This window comes from Sapajus apella, unplaced genomic scaffold (genome assembly GCF_009761245.1).
Source record: "Sapajus apella isolate SASKATOON/1434 unplaced genomic scaffold, GSC_monkey_1.0 scaffold52, whole genome shotgun sequence".
Lineage (NCBI taxonomy): Eukaryota > Metazoa > Chordata > Mammalia > Primates > Cebidae > Sapajus > Sapajus apella.
Window position 1 is genome coordinate 13625669 of NW_022436992.1, and position 13988 is coordinate 13639656.

General features: G+C 40.8%; 1 long non-coding RNA gene across 1 annotated transcript in view; it reads left to right on the forward strand.

The window, feature by feature from the left end:
• Positions 1-13988, forward strand: part of LOC116526992 — a 14415-nt gene continuing 427 nt past the window's right edge. Inside the window, exon 1 of the long non-coding RNA XR_004258334.1 lies at positions 1-319. This is a non-coding gene — a long non-coding RNA (uncharacterized LOC116526992). The remainder of the gene's footprint in view (positions 320-13988) is intronic.

Genomic DNA, 13988 nt, shown 5'->3' on the forward strand with positions numbered 1-13988 from the left:
GAGAGAGAAGGAGTCTCCCTGACTCAAAAAGAAAAAATAATAATAATAAAAATCTTTAGAAGCTTCATACAAGGAACATCTTAGAGTGGATGGTCAGTGAGTAACCGCTCTTAACAAGAGGAACATCTTAAAGTCAATGGTGAGAGTAAGTAACTGCTCAGAGAGAACCGGGAGACAGGGAAAGTCAAAATAGGATTCCTACATGATATTATTATGAGCTGCACATACATGACATTCCCGTGAGCTCTGACTTGCTCATTAGCCAAAATTCATGCAGTGCAGGCCACTTTCTATCCCCCTGATGGTTGGCGAGAGTGGGGTCACTTGGCAAAAGCAAAAAGAAGTTCCCTGAAGGTCATCAGTGGCAGCAGGTGAGGACAGGACACACTAGAATCTCCTCTCAGTGACGTGACTGAGCATCCCTGTAGCCCTGAGGACGGCAGGAAACTTTACTGACTGCTCCTGGGACTACATGGCAGCCAAGGCTTGAGGGTTTGTGGGGCTAGAGCACCGCAACTAGTTAGAAAGGAAGAGGCTCTGGAAGGTGCCCTGGACAGCCCTGGCCCGTTTTCACATAGAAAAGGAGCATGTACCTGTGACTGAAGCCACATGGCCTCTTCCTCAAAGACTCTCCAGCCATCTGCCTGAACCCACCTGAACTCACCCGCTGTGTACACATCTCCTGGTACCACAGCCTGTCCTGCCACACTGAGAGGCTGTTTCTTTGGGAGCTTTGTATTTGGGGCTATCACACTGTTCAGAGTCCCAAAAACTGGCCTGCTCACAGAAGGATATGCAGAATTTCCAGGCTACAAAGTGGTGTCTGTGATGGTGAAATCCCTAGAATTCTGGTGAGATGTGTGCCCTCACTTGTGAATACCTTATATAAACGTGTCATTCTTTGTTTTACAAACTCTTTTCTATAAACCATCTTTTCTTTGCTTTTGTACTTTTTGGTTAAGAATGCAATTTTAATTATACTACCTATAGTCTCCGCCTGGTGATTGTGAGAGTGAAATAAATAGATTTTGAGTTGAATGTGTGTTTCTACTTGTGAATGGAGATGTACTCTAAAGACCTGTCATTTTCTGTATGTGTGATAAATTCCTTCCTATATTACACGCTTTCTTTTTATTTTTTTGACATTTCTGCTTGGAAATATAATTTTAACTTCACTCATCATAGGATCCATCATCTTAGATTAGAAAATCATTTCTGATGTGATTCATTTTTTTAACCAGAAAGAAGACATTTTGTCCTTTTAATACAAACATTTATTTAATCATGCCCTTGATTAATTCATAAATATTTTTGGAGCATTATTTTAAGTGAATACATGCAAATCATAGATTTTTCTTTACACCTACTACTAGAATATGGAAATCAAATTTGTTTTTGGGTAATGACCACATCGTGTCAAAATAATACATTTTCTTATTTCAAACTTTCTATTGTTTTTTATGACAACTGCATAATAAAATTTTCATTTATCAAAACCTGCTGGCTTACATCCTGCTGGGCCTTCTGCTCAGCATGTCAGTGCTTGTGAGGTCTCCAGACACAACCAGTGATCTCTGCTAAACTCCTCTAGGGGCAGAATGAGTTTCAGAAGCTCTGCTTGGCTGTTGTGATTTAACTAGAATTGAGTGGCATGACCTCAGCTCTGCTTGTACAGGGACTTCTTTAAACCTTCGGTGATCACAGACCTAAATACTTGCTCACGAGATTACTTTTCTGTGAGACTCCCAGTGGCACAGGCTCCACCCAGGAAGCCAGGCAGCAGTGCCTTCAACTCTGTGGTTCTTCACAAGTAACATATTTCACTCCTTTTAATCTACATCATCAACTGCCATGCCCACCACCAGCCACATTCCCACCCACCATAAGCCAAGGGAAATTTAATTGAACAAGAGCTGACCCCTCCTATGTTCTCTTCATTCTCCCATTCCTGCAGTCTGCCTAATCCCAAATTCTGAGCTTTAGAAAATAAAAAAGTTTACACCATCCTGTATTTTCTCAGTGATCCATGGAAAATACCACATTTTTAGTATACTACATCTTCCAGTATATGCATATTATTTTTAAAACCAACTTTCAAAATTTCAAGAACTCCTTTTTTAATCCACAAGAGGTAATTGTAATCAAAGAGTTTTAGTATTAGGATCTTGTGTCTGCTATGAAATTACAAAATCTATATGGCACTCACAACCAAGATGTTACTGGTTGTCCTCAGCAAGCTCCCCCTGAGGAGAACTAGTGGAAAGTCCTGTCTCTACTGTCTCAGGGAGTGGAGAAGAATGGCAAATGGAAGAAGCAGGAATTTAAAAAGTGGGAAAATGCCAATTTCACATATAACCAAATATTTCCTTTAACATGTATACAAAACTGTTAAACTGTAAGATGTACTCTACATGTTTTGTAAGAAATGATCAGTTATCTGGCTGTTTTGCTCAATAAATTTAAATAAATGTAGACAAGGAAGGGGGATTAAGATGAGCTTCTGTTCTTCTTTCCATTTTGTCCCAAATATTTTACTCACAGGGCCCTAGAACCTCCTCATTCTCCTGTTGCTTATGAGAGGCAGGGCTGTGGCAGGTGACAGGAACATAAACAGGAGTGCTGACCTGGTGCAATGGCTCACACCTATACTCCCAGTACGTTGGGAGGCTAAGTCAAGTGGGTGGCTGGAGCCCATGAGTTTGAGAACAGGCTGGGCAACATGGTGAAGCACCGGCTCTACATAAAATACAAAGATTAGCCATGCTTATTGGCATGCACCTGTCGTCCCAGACAGAGTCCTCAACAGCAAACTCTGCCCTGAATTCTCCAACAACTTCCTCTTCTGCAGACTCAGAGACCCTGCTGAGCTGCTCCCCAGACAAGCAGCACATGTGAGCAGCTGGGACACCCAGCAGGGATGTTTCTGTTCGGGGTTGTACCACTGTGGGAGGAAGCTTTGTACCTTGCATACAGTAATAAACACCAACATCCTCAGCCTCCACCCGGCTGATTTTCAGTGTGAAATCTGTCCCAGACCCACTGCCACTGAACCTGTCTGGGACCCCAGAGGCCCTGTTGGAAACTTTATAGATTAGAAGCTGTGGAGACCGGCCTGGCTTCTGCAGGTACCAATCCAGATAGGTGTTTCCATTACTATCCAGGAGGCTCTGACTAGACCTGCAGGAGATGGAGGCCGACTCTCCTAGGGTGACGGGCAGGGAGAGTGGAGCCTGGGTCATCACAACATCCCCACTGGATCCTGAAATAATCACAGAGAAGTACATGGTTATATAGATACATTTTCAGCAACTTTCATTATTTCCTTTAAGATATTGATTTGCAGTTACATATTTTTTCAAGTTTTTATTTATATCGTAAAATGTAGACCTTCTAAAATTAATGCACTATTTAGTAGCCAGTAGGGAACTCTTTATTTTTAAGCTTGGAATCAGAGCACTGGTCATTGTTCCCTGGAGGTGAATCCTGATTATTCATAAGGACAAAAATATGAATTCTCTTACCTGCTGACCATGTGCCTCTAACACACGCTGGAAATAAACATGGGAAGCTGTGGAGCCCCCAGATCCCACCCTCCCATCCCATTTTCCCACCTTATTTTAATTCTGTCCTTACCAGAGAGCCAGAGCATTAGCAGCCCCAGGAGCTGAGCAGGGAGCTTCATTGTGAGAAGGAGAACTGAGAAGTCCTTATCAGTCAAGACAGGGTTAGAGCTGAGCTTTTATCTCAGACTCACAGGGAAGGTCCTCCCTGGGGGACAATATGCAAATTACCTGGTGGGAGCAGTGGTGTGGAAAGAGCCAAGGGGAGGGTGGAGGGGCCTCTCTTGTGAGAAAAGTAACTTAAATGTCTTCTCTGTTTGGGGAGAAACCAACAGAGATTAAATCTATGCTGCATGAGTAGGACAAATGTGCCTGTTTCCTTTTGTCTTTTCTCCTAGATTTCCTGATTTTTTTAGCACGGCCCAGGTGCATTTTTGACTTCTCCTCAATATGGCTGAGATTCCATAAGTAGTTGATAATTCTTCTTTCTTTGTTCATATTTATTTGAGTCCAGAATGAGTTGTTCGATTTTTTTCATGAGGTAATACACATACCAAGTAAAGGGCTGAAATGTTAAATATGCAACTAAGTTTTATGTATGTTCTCCATCCTGATGAATCTCTAAAATATTTCAAAGTCTCTTGTACTCCTTCCCAGGCAACAGCTGCTCTCCTATCCCCATAGGTGTAACTGGAGCTCAGACATTCATCACAATAGCTTGGTTTTCCCTCAACTAGAGTTTCATATAGTTGAAGGAAACCCCTTTTTTGCTTTTTTTCCTTGCTTCTTGCTCTTTCCTTTACTATTTGTTAAATCTTCATTTATTTCTGTGGATTCAACTTACTATCTGCTGTCATTTCCTGTGATTCTCAAAACGTTCGTCTTGAATATATTTTAGAAGATATCTGCAAGTAATCATTTCTCTTCATTTTGTTTATAAATAAACATTTTTACTTTACCTTATTTTCACTGGATAATGAATCCTTGGTTGAATCTCCTCCACCCAGCATTTAAATATATAATCTCACTGTATTCTTGCCTCTGTTGGTCATATAAACAGTTAACCAAGGGTTTTATTACTATTTCCTTGGTATAATAAAACAGTTATTTTTCCTAATACTTTTCAGATTTTTCTTTTTGTATGATTCAGCATTTTAACTACAATCTGTATAATGATGCATGTCTTTACATTTATTGTGGCTAAGTTTCATTTTTTTTTATCTTGTTAGACTAATGTGTTTCATTACTCTTGACATATTTGCCAGTATTTCTCAGGTCTGCTAGGTATTCCATCTCCAGAGATACTTTCTCTATGGTTAGTCTCTGCATTTCACTCTACCATGTTGCTGTACATTCTCTGCTTACGTTATCCAGAGCAGCCTCAGGACCAGACTTTAGAGTGTGGGTGCACTTGTAGCGACAGCAGTTCTGGGCCTGGACTCAGAGTCTGATGTGCCACACAGGATGAGATCTGGAGACTGGGCCTGGGATAATAGTTTTGGGGCTGGGAGGCAGTCCAATCCCAGGCAGCCACAACAGTGGCTGCTTCTTGGGAGGATGTGGAGGGAAGGTATCATACCATCTTCCTCTCTGGGGAGATTTACATGCCTATGACTGCAGGGTTTTTTAGTGCCAAAAGCACCAGTGTCCTCTATGGAGCAGGCTGCTGTGATCCTCATCAGTGAACACTAAGGGGCCTTCATTCGGAAAGCTGCAGAGTGGAGGTTGCCTGTGGGGTTACTGAGGTCTTCATCTGCTAAGGCTGCAGGGTCCTCCACAGAGCAGGCCATGGGGGCTGCGGTGGCCCTGACTCCAGGCTTCTTTGTTGCTAGATGTCTCAAAACTCTCAGGTGTGCCGTCTCTCAGCAATCCTTTCTGTATGGTTGCTCTGGGCTTTTTTTGCCCGCTGTGTTTCTGCACTTCTTTAATTGGACCCTTGAGCACTCCAAGGACTGTTTTTCTTCTTGGATAGCCGTCTAATTGTTGGTTTTGCTTTTATTTTTATGTGTTTATGGTTTTTTTTGGGTGGGCCTGTGGAGGCTGGAATCTCCTACTCTGTCATCTAGCTAATATCACTCCCCCAAGGCATCATTTTGACGGTACCCTAACACTATCATGGAATAATATTTGGGCATGTGGAGCTGCAAAATGGAGTATTTAGCACGCGGAAGGAATGTGAATTGCTTTAGTCACCGGTGCACTGACGCCATTTGTATCCTCCAAGATGCCTGGGAGAAGAGATTTGTTATATAATTTCTTCTAACAGTGTGACCTTGATGCTCCTCCCATTAAACCTACTGCCTTGCACTTTATTTCTCTTGACTCTTAACAGGAATGAAAAGTGGTAGAAGTAACATTATTTGCCTCCTGAGGCTATAAGAGGCAGTCAGGCTGCACATCTTCTGTCTACTCCTCTTGGGAAAGTGTTGAGGGAACCAAGTCACAGTACAAATATGCAAAGAGCCCAGCTGAGAACCTATATCCAGTGTCAACCACCTTTGAGATGACACTTTCTCCATTTACCCTCTGACTTCATTCTTAGGAAAGCCTGGCAGAAAGCCGGGCAGGAGCCTGGGTGAGCCAAGGTGACATCCAGAATCACAGAGGTAATAAGCAGATGATTGAAATTTTCATGTGCCATTAACTTTGGGAGTAGTTTGTTTTATTTGCATCAATAGTACCCAGAATAACAACTTATAGAAAGAATATGGAAGTAGAAATTCAACTATTGATAGACAAATCAATGTGGGTCCATTTTACATTTCTTACAGTATTTTTACAAATTGTCTCTGTTTGACATTATGGTAAAAGAAAAAGTTATAAGTAGTATGTGCAAATGTACAAAAGGTTATTGAGAAAGAATCAAGGAGGCCCAACAAATGGAAAGCTATTCCATGTATATGTATTAGAAAACTTAATATTGTAAACATAAATCTCCCAAAATGAATTTAATACAGTGACAATCAAAATCACTGGGCATTTTTGATGAAATTGAAAACATTTTTCTAACTTAGATGGAAAAGCAAAGAGGCAAAAAACAGCCATGGTAATCTTACATAAGAAAAACAAGATGGGAGGATTAACACTTCTCAATATGAAACCTATTAAATAAACACATTGTGGTTGGATGCAGTGATTCATGCCTGCAGTTGCTGCAGGTTGGGAGGCTGCGGTGGGTGGACAGCTTGAGCTCAGGAGTTTGGGATCAGCCTGGGAAACAATGCTACAAAACATATAAAAAAAACTTAGCCTCTCATGATGTTGCACGCCTGTGCCCTCAGGTACTTGAGAGGGTGAGGTAAGAGAATCGCTTGAGCCTTGAAGGCAGAGGTTCCAGTGAGCTGAGATCGTACCACTACACGGCAGCTTGGGCAGCAAAGCAAGATCTTGTCTCAAAAAAAATTGATTATTTTTTTAATTAAAAATTATTGTTTTAGTGGAATGGTGAGATAGATAACCCAATGAAATGAGTTAGAGAATCTGAAACCAGTTCTGCATACATATAGTCATTCAATTTTCAGTAAAAGTCCTACAACAATTGTCTCAAAACACTTGTACTGAAAAAGAAAAAAAAAAAAAAACTTGGACTGGGTATTAATTAACAACACAAATTTATTTTCTCACAGTTATGTACATTGGGAACTCCAGTGTCAAGCCACTGGCAATCTTGGTGTTTAGTGAGGGCTATTCCTGCTCCCCAAATGGCACCTTGTGGCTGCATCATCAATGGTGAAGGTGGGAGGGCCAACGGAATAACTATGTGAAGCCGCTTTTATTAGGCATTAATCTTGTTCATGAGTGCAGTGCCCTCATGACCTAACCACCCAAAGGGTCCAACTTGTATTACTGTTGCCATTAAAATTCACTTTCAAAAGGAACTTTGGAAGGGCACAAACACTCAGACAGTAGCAGTCATTTAGTAGAAAAAAATATAATAATTATATTGGATCAATTAGATGTCCATATTACATAAAAATGAATCTTAATCTGTATGTTTTACCTGTACCTTGATACAAATATTAATTCTAAATGAATCATAATCTGAAATGTAAAAGTCAAAAACATAAAGCTTTTTAAAAATAGCATAAAAAGATACTTCATAACTATACATGTAAAAAAGATTTCATAAAGAAGATACACAAATCACTAAGCACACAAAAAAATTAATAAACGAGTTCTCCACCGAAATCTGAAAAAGTCAGAATGGTTTCATTCCTTCAGATGACTGCATCACCTCTCCATCAAGGCTCCAGACCTGGGCTGAACCTGAGATTGCTAAAACGACAGAAGGAGTAATAGGAGCTACAGGAGTATCTTGTAACCCAATTTATGAAAGCTAAATATAACAAAAAATCAGTTCAGGAGCTGACAGAGAAAACAGCCAATACAGAGAAGAATGTAACCAGCATGATATATCTGAAAAACACAATGCAGGAATTTTATAATGCAGCCACGAGTATTAATAGCACAACAGACCAGGTGGGGAAAAGAATCTCAGGGCTTCAACACTGACTTTCTGAAATAAGGAGGCAGGCAGAAATAGAGAAAAAATAATGCATATAATGAAAAGAATGAACAAAACCTTCCAGAGATACTGGATTATGTAAAGAGACCCATTCTATGACCGATTGGTATACCTGAAAAAGATGGGGTAAATGGAACAAACCTAGAAAACATATTTCAGGAAATCTTCTGTGAAAAATTCCCCAACCTATGGACAGAGGGCAACATTCAAATTAAACAAATTCAGAGAATGCCAGTAAGATACTCCATAAAAATATAATTTCCAAGACACAAAATATTCAGATTCTTCAAGGTGGAAATGAAAGAAAAAATGTTAAAGGCAGGTGGAGAAAAAGACCAGCTCACGTACAAAGAAAAGCCCATCAGACTAACAGTGGGCCTCTCAGAAGGAACCCCACAACCTGGAAGAGATTCCGGGTCAGTATTCAACATTCTCAAAGAAAAGAAACTCCAACCCGGAATTTTATATCCAGACAAATGAAACTTCCTAAGTGAGGAGAAATAAGATCCCTTTAAGACAAGCAAATGCTGAGGAAATACATCACCATCAAGCCTGCCTTACAAGATCTTCTGAATAAAGAACTAAATATGGAAAGGAAAGACCATCACTACCAGCCACTACAAAAACACACTGAAGTACTCAGATAAGTGACACAGTAAAGTATCCACATAAACAAGTCTGTGAAATAACCAACTAACATCATGATGACAGGATCAAATCCACGCATATTCATATTAACCTTACATGTAAATGGGCTAAGTGCTCCAATTAAAAGACACAGAGCGGAGAGTTAGAAAAAGAACTAAGACTCATTAGCATGCTGTTTTCAAGGGACTCATCTCACATGCAGTGACACATGTATGCTCAAAAGAAGAGATGGAGGAAAATCTACCAAGGAAATAGAAAGCAAACAACAACAACGACAAAAGCAGGGGCTGCAGTTTCTGACAAAACAGACTTTAAACAAACAAAGGTCAGAAAAGATAAAGAAGAGCAAATCTTCAGGCACCAGGCAGCTGATGGTGATAGTAAAGTCTGTCTCCAACCTATGACCATTGAACCCCTCTGGGATGCTAGTGGCCCTGTTCGATGCACCATAGATGAGGCACCAGGGAGCCTTCCCAGGTTTCTGCTGATACCAGGCTGCGGAGCTTCCAACATTCTGACTGCACCCACAGATGAGGAGTCTCTTTTCCCTGAAGGCAAAAAACAAGGAGTCCAGGGACTGCATCAACGTAACTTCTCTGGAGGTACCTGAGATTGGAATAAAACAGGAAAGCCTCCCATATAAACTGCATCAAGTGCACTATCCTCATAGTATAACCACAGTCACCGATCTACATTGAATTATAATTACTGCTCTTGCTCAGCAGAGATGGCAGGCCAGAGTAACCAACAAGGTTGAGAGAGTTTCAGTGCAGAGCCATCTCCTCTTCCCCTTACCTGGGAGCTAGAGTAACAAAAGGCAGAGAAGATGAGCTGGGGTTTCCATAAGTCTTTCTGGGCCCTAACTGAGCAGATCTGACCCAGGAATTGATATGGGATCTGGAAAGTAGCGTGGCTGGGAGAAACATGCCAAAAAACATGGGAAGGTGCTGGGCTTCCAAGTGCAGAAACCACCTCCCTCCTTTTCTTCGCACTGAGCAATCCATGCCCGGGTGGTTGGGTCAGAAAGGCTATTGGCTCGGCATGAGAGTACGCCCTCTCCCCTCTGGACACACAATTTAATCTCTGTCCTCCTACCTCACCAATCACCTGGGCTCAGATAGATTATGTTTAGTACAAACCTCTTGAAAGAAAAAATAAAAATCAGTGGTTTATTTTTTCTCTATCTTCCCCCAGCATGCCCAGCCATCTTCCTTGTCCCATGACTGTACCTGGCTGAAGCCATTGATCAGAAATTCATCTTCCATATGAACCATTCCTTTACAGCTTTGCCATCTTTTCTGTGAGCCCTGAAAATGTTCTAGCCTTTGGAAGAACTAGTAAAAGACAATAATTTGTTAGGCCAAGCATTGTGGGTGCATGAATGACCACAGCGGCAAAGATAAGCAGACTCCAGGCTCAAACTCTTCAGTATGTAATTCCACTCCCTGCAGACAGACGACGGTGCTGTCCAGCTAACCAGGAAAATTTTGCAGTGGTATCTTCTCTTCTCTAGAGCACTCCATTCTGCACAACACAACCATTCACCCAGATTCACACTCTTTTTAACAGTTTTGAAAATCTCTGTTCACATCACAGATGAAAACAAGAATCTTATCTGGGGTTTCCATGTGTTCCTCAGAATTGTGAACATGGAGTGGTGAGTGAGGTTGCCCCAGACAGGCTGGGAAACTCCTTGTATTACATTATATTTAAAATTATTAATAAAAATTGTGAAAATTTGTTTTTTATTAATCTAAATATCTAAGTAATGTATTCACTTTTCTTTCTTGGCTAATAACATTGAAATATCAATTATCTGATTTCTGATGTAATCTGGTAAGTTTTGTCTTTTAAATAGAAAGCCAATAAAGTCACTATAGTTATTACTTATGTAGTATATATTATATATCATTATATATGGAATATAGTGAATTAAGTACAATAGTGTTCTATTTTTATTATACATTTTTTGGAAATACAAACTATCACTTGAGACAAAATATACAGGTTCTGAGAACTGTGATTTTCTTATCTCCTCAGTATGAAAAAGGAGTAAAAAAAGAAAAGGGAATATTGTCCATGTAACAAGCAGTTTAATCCACTCTATTTTTTAAAGTTATACTTTAAGTTCTGGGGTACAGATCTTGCAGGATTGTTGCATAGGTACACACATGCCATGGTGGTTTGCTGCCTCCATCCCCCCATCATCTACATCAGGCATTTATCCCAATGTTATCGATCCCCAACCTCCCCGCCCCCTGCTATTCCTCTGCTAGTCTCCCACCCCCCACCAACAGACCCTAGTGTGTGATGTTCCCTTCCCTGTGTCCATGTGTTCTCATTGTTCAACACCCACCTGTGCGTGAGAACATGCAGTGTTTGGGTTTTCTGTTCTTGTGTCAGTTTGCTGAGAATAATGGTTTCCAGATTCATCCATGTCCCTGCAAAGGGCATAAACTCATCCATTTTTATGGCTGCATAGTATTCCATGGTGTATATGTGCCACATTTTCTTTGTCTGTTCTATCATTGATGGGCATTTGGGTTGGTTTCAGGTCTTTGCTATTGTAAACAGTGCTGCAATGAACATTCATATGCATGTATCTTTATAATAGAATGATTTATAATCCTTTGAGTATATATCCAGTAATGGGATTGCTGGGTCAAATGGAATTTCTATTTCTAGATCCTTGAGGAATCGCCACACTGTCTTCCACAATGGTTGAAATAATTTACACTCCCACCAATAGTGTAAAAGCGTTCCTGTTTCTCCACATCCTCTCCAGCAGCTGTCTCCAGATTTTTTAATGATCACCATTCTAACTGGCATAAGATGATATCTTAATGTTTTGATTTGCATTTCTCTAATGACCAGTGATGATGAATATTTCTTCATATGCTTTTTGGCCACATAAAATGTCTTCTTTTGAAAAGTATCTGTTCATATACTTCGCCCACAGAAAAACATTCCATGTTCATGATTAGAAAGAATCAATATTGTGAAAATGGCCATACTGCCCAAAATAGTTTATAGATTCAATGCTATCCCCATCAAGCTACCATTGACCTTTGTTACAGAACTGGAAAAAAACACCTTAAACTTCATATCAAGCCAAAAAAGAACCTGCATAGCCCCAACAATCCTAAGCAAAAAGATCAAAGCCAGAGGCATCACACTACCTGACTTCAAACTATACTACAAGGCTAAAGTAATCAAAACAGCATGGTATGGTACCAAAACAGAGATATAGACCAATGGAACAGAACAGAGTCCTCTGAGGCAATGTCACACATCTACAACCATCTGATCTTTGACAAACCTGACAAAAACAAACGATGGGGAAAGGATCCCCTGTTTAATAAATGGTGTTGGGAGAACAGGCTAGCCACGTGCAGAAAGCTAAAACTGGACACCTTCCTTACACCCTACACAAGAATTAATTCCAAATGGATTAACGATTTAAACATAAGACCTAACACCATAAAAATCCTAGAAGAAAACCTAGGCAATACCATTCAGGACGTAGGCATAGTCAGGGACTTCATAACTAAAACACCCAAAGCAATGACAACGAAAGCCAAAATAGACAAATGGGATCTAATTAAACTTAAGAGCTTCTGCACAGCAAAAGAAACAATCATTAGAGTGAACCAGCAACGAAGAGAATGGTAAAAATTTTTTGTAAGCTATCCATCTGACAAAGGACTAATATCCGGATTCTACAAAGAACTAAAGCAGATTTACAAGAAAAAAACAAACAACCCCAATCCACTTTTTTTTTCTGTTTGCATATGCAATCTTTTTTTTTCTTTTATTTATTTATTTATTTATTTTTTATTGCATTTTAGGTTTGGGGTTACATGTGAAGATCATGCAAGATTGTTGCGTAAGTATACATGTGGCAGTGTGATTTGCTACCTTCCTCCCCCTCACCTATATCTGGCATTTCTCCCCATGCCATGCCCCCCAACTCACCACCCTCCGCTGTCACTCCCCTATTTCCCCCCAAGAGACCTCAGTTTGTAGTGCTCCCCTCACTGTGTCCATGTGTTCTCATTGTTCAACACCCATCTATGAGTGAGAACATGCGGTGTTTGATTTTCTGATCCTGTGTCAGTTTGCTGAGAATTATTGCTTCCAGGTTCATCCATGTCCCTACAAAGGACACGAACTCATCGTTTTTGATGGCTGCGTAATATTCCATGGTGTATATGTGCCACATTTTCCCTGTCCAGCCTATTATCGATGGGCATTTGGGTTGGTTCCAGGTCTTTGCTATTGTAAACTGTGCTGCAATGAACATTCGTGTGCATGTGTCCTTATAGTAGAACGATTTATAATCCCTAATCCACTTTTTACAAACCTCCCAGGCATCTAGATATATGCAGACTCCTAGGAAGAGTGCTCCCCACTGAGCACCCACTGTTTGCCAGGTACTCCCATTACACTGGGATACAGTAGTGCAAATAATAGACAATGGCCCCTGACCCCAGGAAGCTTAAATTCTACTAAAGTCTCCCTTTCAAGTGTAAAATCATGAAGAAATAAGCTATATCATAAGTCAGAACGTGAAAAGTGCTTCCAACAAGAGCGTGAAGTAGGGTGTCCTATGAACACATTCGGAGGGATCATTACGATGGGAAGCTCTGGGTCAGCTTTGGGAGTGAGGGACTGAGCCCAAAAGGGATCTGGGAAAAAGCATCACTGCTGAGGGAGCAGTGAGAGTGGAGCGCCAATGGCGAGACTGTGTAAGGCTTGTTTAGGGTAGAACCAGGAAACCAGAGTCCAGAGCCCAGTAAGTCAAAGGACAGGTCCATAAAAGGGGTTGTATAAGTAACAAGAAGGGTTCAGGGAAAATGGGGTCAGGTAGGCATTGGAAGGAATTGGCCTTTTACTCTGATCATTATCTTTTGCTAGGTCTCTTTGGAATAGGACCCTGGCTGGTCAGCTGTAAGCAGATGCCCTAGAAAATCAGGCAGCTTCATCAGGCAGAGAGGATCAGCAGCCCCAAGCCTGAGCTTCCCAGTCATGTTGAGGACCACATGATTGGAAATTATACCTTCTGCAGCAGACGCACCCTGGATTCATGGCAAGATCCAGGGAATCCTTTCTTTTCAGCATTTGCATCTTTACTCCCATGCCACCAAGATTTTGAAGACTGTTTGAAGACTAGTTTAGACTCCCATTTCTGTACTTAGAAAACAATTCTACCTGGAATTCTAAGAGTGGTGTGTCCTTTATGATATTAATTCCAA